This window comes from Anser cygnoides, chromosome 32, assembly GCF_040182565.1.
Source record: "Anser cygnoides isolate HZ-2024a breed goose chromosome 32, Taihu_goose_T2T_genome, whole genome shotgun sequence".
Lineage (NCBI taxonomy): Eukaryota > Metazoa > Chordata > Aves > Anseriformes > Anatidae > Anser > Anser cygnoides.
Genome location: NC_089904.1, coordinates 2,657,282 through 2,664,730, shown reverse-complemented (window position 1 = coordinate 2,664,730; position 7,449 = coordinate 2,657,282). Strand labels below are relative to the sequence as shown.

The 7,449-nt window shown below is 55.7% G+C and overlaps 1 long non-coding RNA gene across 1 annotated transcript; it reads left to right on the top strand.

The window, feature by feature from the left end:
* The first annotated feature begins 1,455 nt into the window (after positions 1–1,455).
* Positions 1,456–2,212, top strand: LOC136788023 (uncharacterized). Its single transcript, XR_010827037.1, has 2 exons — positions 1,456–1,719; positions 1,979–2,212. It is a non-coding gene; the product is annotated as an uncharacterized lncRNA (long non-coding RNA).
* The last annotated feature ends 5,237 nt before the right edge of the window (positions 2,213–7,449 follow it).

The window sequence follows — 7,449 nt, the reverse complement described above, 5'->3', positions numbered from 1 at the left end:
GGCAATGCCCCCTCCCCACCTCTTGCCCACAGCCAGCCGACTGGATTTGGGGCTGGGGGGTGGCAGAGGGAGGGCGCTGTGGGAGTCCTGATGCTGTGCCAGCACGGCTCAGCAGTAGACAAAACACATTGGTGCAATATCAAGTCAGTTCTAGCCAGAAGTACAGAGCATAGTGCTGCATGGGCTGCTGTGGGGAAGGTTGAGTCCATCCCAGGCAGACCCAGAACACCATACCCACCGTGGTGGGGATGGTATGACCAGGCAGGGTCTAGAGGGGTGGCTGGATCCCCACTGAAAAAGTCGTCGGGGGGCTGTGGAAAGGCTGCTCAGCCTGTAACTTGTGAAGCTTCTGCTCCCTGCTACGAGCTGCTTGGAAAGGCCCGGCTCTTTCAGAACCCACTTTCCCCTTTGGACCAACGGCCCAGGTGTGCTCGGGGCAGCGGTCTGTGCCAGCTGTGACGCATTTCACACCATTGCTGCTTCTGGAAGCCTGCTGCAGGCCCACCGTGCCTGCTGCCGCCATCGTTCACCCGGCTCTGCCACAAGCACCTTGTTTCTCCTCAGGTGTGGCCTCGAGTGAGCTGTCCCCTCCTGGCTGCCTGCAGGAGAGCTTCAGGGGCCTCAAAGAGAAGGCTCTGCTGGGCTCCGCTGTCACTTTGCCCTTTGGAACAAAAGCGCAAACCTGCGCTACAGCACCGCCGTCGTGCAGCCATCTGGGAGCACAACCAACAGGCTCCCTGAGAATCCCCCGTGCCCCCCAGCGTGCCCCCCATTTTCACTCGCCTGTGCCCCCACTCCCATATGTCCCCCTTTCCCCTCACTATTTCAACTCCCATGTCCCCACCAGTAGTTTCCCAGTGAGCTACGTCCACGGGGCCTGAGGGAACCGGTGGACTTGCTAAGCCACTGGCCATCATACAGGAGAGGCTGTGGAAGTCTGTTTAAGTAGTTCCCACTGACTGGAGGAGAGGAAACATAGCCCCCATTCTACAAAGGGGAAAATGGAAGACCTGGGAGCTACAAGCCTTCCTCCCTTTGTGGGGGTGCAGAGCCTTCACCACCCTCAGGCGGGAGGCAGAGCTGAGGCAGGGCCGGGCTGGGGGGGGGGGGCGCTCTGGAAGGTTCTGTGCTGTGGGGCGTGCTGGGGGGGGGCACTGGGAGGGGGTGTCCTTAAGGTCAGTGGTCATTAAGGTCCCCTCCAACCCAAAGCATTCTAGGATTCTGTTTCTAAAAACACCTCTTCTGTTCCATCCCAGTAATAATAAACAGCACAAGCAGAAATCAGCTCTGCCAGCCTGGGGTGTCCCCATGCATTCAGGTCGTCCTCATCCCCCCCACACTCACGCTACAGCCTGCCCCATGGGAGGCCAAGGGGAGATGTTTCCCCTGCACTTGCAGCTCTCCAGCAAAGGCCCTGGACTGAATGGAACAGGCGGTGCTGGAGCTACACCGGGGGTGCTTGGAGGGCTTGTAGGCACAGTAAAAGATGCATTTCAAACAGCCCAGCTGGGCCCTGCTCGTGTCCCGCAGCCCGAAGGAGATGCCAGCACGGACGCGCTTTGAACCAGGGCATTTACTGGGGTACTGTGTGTTACTGGCATTTACTGTGGGGTACTGAACCGGACTGTGCGGTGGGGCCTGACAAGTGTCCCTACCTTGTGTTGACCTACAGAAGACGGAGGAACTGGCGAGGAGAAGAGGTGCCTTTTCCTGGCTGTGGTGAGTGTCCCCTCAGGTGCCCTGTGCCCACCCAGGTTCCCCTGCAGCGACTGGGATGGCCAGGACGCCTGCTGCGGCGTGTTTGCCCAATGCCGAGGTGTCTTCCTGGGCTTGTGGAGGCTCACGTCCAAGCCTGTCCGAATGAGCAATGAGAAATGCCTGGAGGGGCAGCCTGTGGGGCTCCCAGAACAGCCCCCTCTGGCATGGGTGCGGGATGCGTCCAGCCTGCCCTTTTTCCAGCTCTTTTTCTGCCCCACAGGACATTCTGCCTGATCTTCCTGTGCGTGGAGCTGGCCGTCACTTTCATGCTGGGTGTCGCGGTGCTCTACGCCTCCTATTACGACCGGGAGTTCTTCTACCACCTGCTGCTTCAAGTGCTGCCAGAAGACACCTACACTGACCTGGCACACTTCCTTGAAGAGACCCCGTCTCTGGTCAGTGAGGGCGTGCTGCCCCACTGACATCTCCTCTAAATAAAACCGAGGCTGCTCTACCCAGTTCCTCTGTGCCTGTGCAAGAAAGGGAACTGACCAGGAAAAAAACAAGTACTGAGTCCCTCTACAGATAGGTAGGAGAAACTTCACGTTTGCAGGGCCCCGTCCTCCCAGGGGACTTCAAGCACCATCTGTGTGCTGGAGGGATAACACCGCAAGACATCAGCAATCCGGGAGGGTCCTGGGGTGCGCTGATGGCAGCTTCCTCACCTGCCTGCTATCCCGAGCAGTGGATATGTATGGGGTGAGCAGCCCCTCACCCCAATGCTGAGCGGGGGCTGCTGTTCCCAGCATGGCATAGAGTCTAGGGAAGGGTTTAAAGAAGATGGTAGGAACAAGTCAGGACTGAACTGGTCCTCACAGCTCCTCGCGTTTTGAACCAGGGCATTTACTGGGGTAAATCCAGGTATGGGGGGCAGTGACCCACCCCTGGGTGCTAATGGAGGGCTGGGAAGCGTCCCTCCACAACTCACTTCTGGCACCAGCCCCAGAGCAGTGACAGCCATGTCCCAGTGGGCAGCAGCACTGAATCCCAGCTCAGAAATCTGTGCTCGTCCATGTGTCGCAAAAGGAATGATGCGCTTCACTCCTAAGAGAGAAGCAGCAATAGATTTATTGCTGAAAACAGTGATGGAGCAAAGCCAAATATGCCTGCTGAATGGCTGCTTGGCAGCTTACCAGTGTGTGGGGCTAGCAGAGGGCATCAAACAGACCTCAGTGTGACCACAAGTCAGCCCAGCCTTACAGGGTGCAGTGCACACAGGGGCCTGGCACACCCCATCATTATCTGGGCACTACTGAGCGCACAACTCATACACGCTGGCCTGCTGTACGAATGAGAGGTCTGTTGGGCCTGCTGGGAACCTCTTGTCCCGATGCGGGAAACGTTTCTTGGCGCGCAACCTCAAGTTTCTTAGTGAGTGGGGCTACATCTGGCTGGTGGCCAGTCACTAGCGGTCTTCCCCAGGGCTCAGTTCTGGGGCCAATTACCTTCAACATGTTTATCAAAGATCTAGGTGCAGGAGAGGAATGGGTCCTCAGCAAGTTTGCCAATGACACTAAACTGGGAGGCACCGTTGGCTCCGTGGAGGGCTGAGAGGCTTTGCAGAAGGATCTAGACAGATTGGCACACTGGGAGATTAGTAACGGCATGAAGTTCAACAACGGAAGATGCCAGGTGCTGCACCTGGGACAGCGTAATGCTGGATGCAAGCACAGGCTGGGAGACGAGTGGCTGGAGAGAGCAGCTCAGCAGAAAGGGCTCTGGAGGTGCAGCTCCACAGCAGGCTCAGCGTGAGCCAGCAGCCAAGTCCTGGCAGCCACGAGGGCAAAATGCATTCTGGAGTGCATTCAACCCAGTAAAGCCAGCCGTTAATTGTCTTGCTGCATTTAATTATCTTAATTAATTAATTAATAATTAATTTTCTTGCTGTATTTAGTACGTGTGCAGCCTCACCTTGAGTATTGTGTGCACTTCTGGGCTCCACAACACAAAAGGGATGTGGACGTCCTTGAAAGTGTCCGGAGCAGGGCAACAAAGCTGGCAAAAGGGCTGGAAGCCACGTCCTGTGAGGACAGGCTGAGGTCACCTGGGTTGTCTAGGCTGGAGAAGAGAAGGCAAAGAGGCCACCTCATTGCTTTCTACAACTTCCCGAGGAGGAGAAATGCAGAGGCAGGTGTCGATCTCTTCTCCCTGGTAACCGATGAAAGGATGCACGGGAATGGCACAAAGCTGCGCAAGGAGAGGTTCAGACTGTACCTGAGGAAAAACTGCCTTACCATGAGGGTGGTCAAACACTGGCACAGGCTTCCTGGTGAGGTGGTAACTCCCCATGCCTGTCAGTGTTCGAGAGGCATTTGGATGATGCCCTCAATAATAAGCTTTAACTTTTAGTTAACTCTGGAGTGGTTCAGCTGTTGGACTGGATGATCTTTGAAGATCCCTTCCGACTCGAGCTATTCTATTCCATTCTATTCTAAAATGACCGATCCCCAGTGATGGGACCAATCCTGGAAAGGATGTGTTGCATAACTCTCTAAACCCCCTCTTTTACCCTTTTATTGCTGAGCATGACATTACATGGCGTGGAACGTCTTGTTGGTTAGTACGGTTGCTCTGCCTGGTTATGTCTCCTCCCAACCTCTGGCTCACCCCACGGCCATTCACTCGAGGGGCGGGTGTAATAGACAAATATAGTGTAAATAGGTGTAAAAATAGGTGTAAAAGAACTAGAGAAGGCCTCGATGCTGTGCAAACACTGGTCAGCAAAAGCGAACAACTTCAGCGCACTACCAGCATCGTTTTGGCCACAGCTCTAAAACACAGCACCTTACAAGCTGCTATTAAGAATATTAACTCTATCCCAGCCAGACGCAGTACAGGGGAGCAGGCCACGGCTGGAGGCCTTTGGGGCTGTTCTCATCAGTTACAGCTCATCCATCCCACAGGCACTCTGTGAAGCAGGTGCCCGAGCCGCTTCCTCTTGTGGAGCTCCACATCACCCCAGAATGCCTCTGACAAGCAAGAGAATGGGAGAAGCCACCACCGCCTGAGGGAGAAGCAGCTACACCCCCCTCATTTTGAAAAGACTCGGACAAAGACTTGCATAAGTCTTTGCCAAGACTTATGACAAGATGCAGGTGAGAAAGAGCCTGACAGGGGGCTCATGCCCCAGCCCAACACTGGCTCTCCCTTCATGCGGCTCTCCTCTCCCCGTGCTTGGGATACTGGGGAATGGGCTTGCTCTCAGAACCCCTTCTGCATCTCTCACGTCTCTGACCAGGCTGTGTGCACTGGCGTGGGACAAGGCCACCTTAGTGAGGTGTTCCCATCCGTTCCCGGTGCTCCTGAGAGTAAGAGATGAGCTGCAAGCAGCAGCTGCAGGGCTTGGCCTCTCCCTCACGCTCAGCCCTGCTCCTAGCTCTCTGCCTGTGTTGGTGCCAAGCAAGTGCTGCAGGCAGTAAGCATGATCTGGAGCAGGTGAGAGCAGACAGAGGCCTCTCTGGATAGAAAATTGCTGCTTATGACACTGATTCGTGGAAGAACTCCACAACTCAAAGCAAATGAATTATAAAGTAGGTATGTGGTTTATTTCAGCACCAGGCACATGCGGGACAGCTCCCAAAGGCATGCGCACCCCAACGCGGCAACTTGCTTGCGTTATAGACAGTAAAGAGTTACATAGGCATGAAGTTTCCCAATATGCCTATACATATGCATAACCTATCCCCGCGCGCAGTGCCTTCTGGTGGTGGTCGTCGGGGGGTCGTGGGGATGAAGGTTGGTGGCTCTTCTTCATCACCACTAGCCGACCCCCTGCCTTTGTACAGACTCAGCTGCTCCATGGCTCTTGTCCAAACCGCAAGGTCGGTCTTTTGAGACAGGTTTGGGTTTTTTTTGTTGTTTTTTTGAGACATGTTCACTTCGTTGCTTTCTACAACTTCCCGAGGAGGACAAATGCAGAGGCAGGTGTCGATCTCTTCTCCACACTCACACACTACAGCCTGCCCTGGGGGGGGCACACTACAGCCGGCACTGGGGGGGGCTGTCCTTAAGGTCAGTGGTCATTAAGGTCCCCTCCAACCCAAAGCATTCTAGGATTCTGTTTCTAAAAACACCTCTTCTGTTCCATCCCAGTAATAATAAACAGCACAAGCAGAAATCAGCTCTGCCAGCCTGGGGTGTCCCCATGCATTCAGGTCGTCCTCATCCCCCCCACACTCACGCTACAGCCTGCCCCATGGGAGGCCAAGGGGAGATGTTTCCCCTGCACTTGCAGCTCTCCAGCAAAGGCCCTGGACTGAATGGAACAGGCGGTGCTGGAGCTACACCGGGGGTGCTTGGAGGGCTTGTAGGCACAGTAAAAGATGCATTTCAAACAGCCCAGCTGGGCCCTGCTCGTGTCCCGCAGCCCGAAGGAGATGCCAGCACGGACGCGCTTTGAACCAGGGCATTTACTGGGGTAAATCCAGGTATGGGGGGCAGTGACCCACCCCTGGGTGCTACTGACCACTGGTCAATATGCAGATCCCTGAGGAATGCCACTCGTTACTGGTTTCTGCCTGGACACTGAGCCTCTGACCGCTACTCTTTGAGTGCAACCATCTCGCCAATTCCTTACCCACCGAGTTGTCCGTCCATCCGATCCATGTCTCTCCAGTTTAGAGATCATGGGGGACAGTGCAAGTGCTTTGCACGAGTCCAGGTAGATGATGTCCGTTGCTCTTTCCCTACCCACCAATGCTGCAACCCCATCATAGAAGGGCACCAGATTTGTCAGGCATGATCTGCCCCGAGTGAAGCCGTGTTGTCTGTCACCAATCGCCTCCTTATTTTCTATAGCCCTCAGCAACAACTTCTCAGGTACGACGGACAGTGGGTGGTGAAGGCTGTGCACCCCCACAAAGGGAGGAAGGCTTGTAGCTCCCAGGTCTTCCATTTTCCCCTTTTTAGAATGGGGGCTATGTTTCCTCTCCTCCAGTCAGTGGGAACTACTTAAACAGACTTCCACAGCCTCTCCTGTATGATGGCCAGTGGCTTAGCAAGTCCACCGGTTCCCTCAGGCCCCGTGGACGTAGCTCACTGGGAAACTACTGGTGGGGACATGGGAGTTGAAATAGTGAGGGGAAAGGGGGACATATGGGAGCGGGGGCACAGGCGAGTGAAAATGGGGGGCACGCTGGGGGGCACGGGGGATTCTCAGGGAGCCTGTTGGTTGTGCTCCCAGATGGCTGCACGACGGCGGTGCTGTAGCGCAGGTTTGCGCTTTTGTTCCAAAGGGCAAAGTGACAGCGGAGCCCAGCAGAGCCTTCTCTTTGAGGCCCCTGAAGCTCTCCTGCAGGCAGCCAGGAGGGGACAGCTCACTCGAGGCCACACCTGAGGAGAAACAAGGTGCTTGTGGCAGAGCCGGGTGAACGATGGCGGCAGCAGGCACGGTGGGCCTGCAGCAGGCTTCCAGAAGCAGCAATGGTGTGAAATGCGTCACAGCTGGCACAGACCGCTGCCCCGAGCACACCTGGGCCGTTGGTCCAAAGGGGAAAGTGGGTTCTGAAAGAGCCGGGCCTTTCCAAGCAGCTCGTAGCAGGGAGCAGAAGCTTCACAAGTTACAGGCTGAGCAGCCTTTCCACAGCCCCCTGACGACTTTTTCAGTGGGGATCCAGCCACCCCTCTAGACCCTGCCTGGTCATACCATCCCCACCACGGTGGGTATGGTGTTCTGGGTCTGCCTGGGATGGA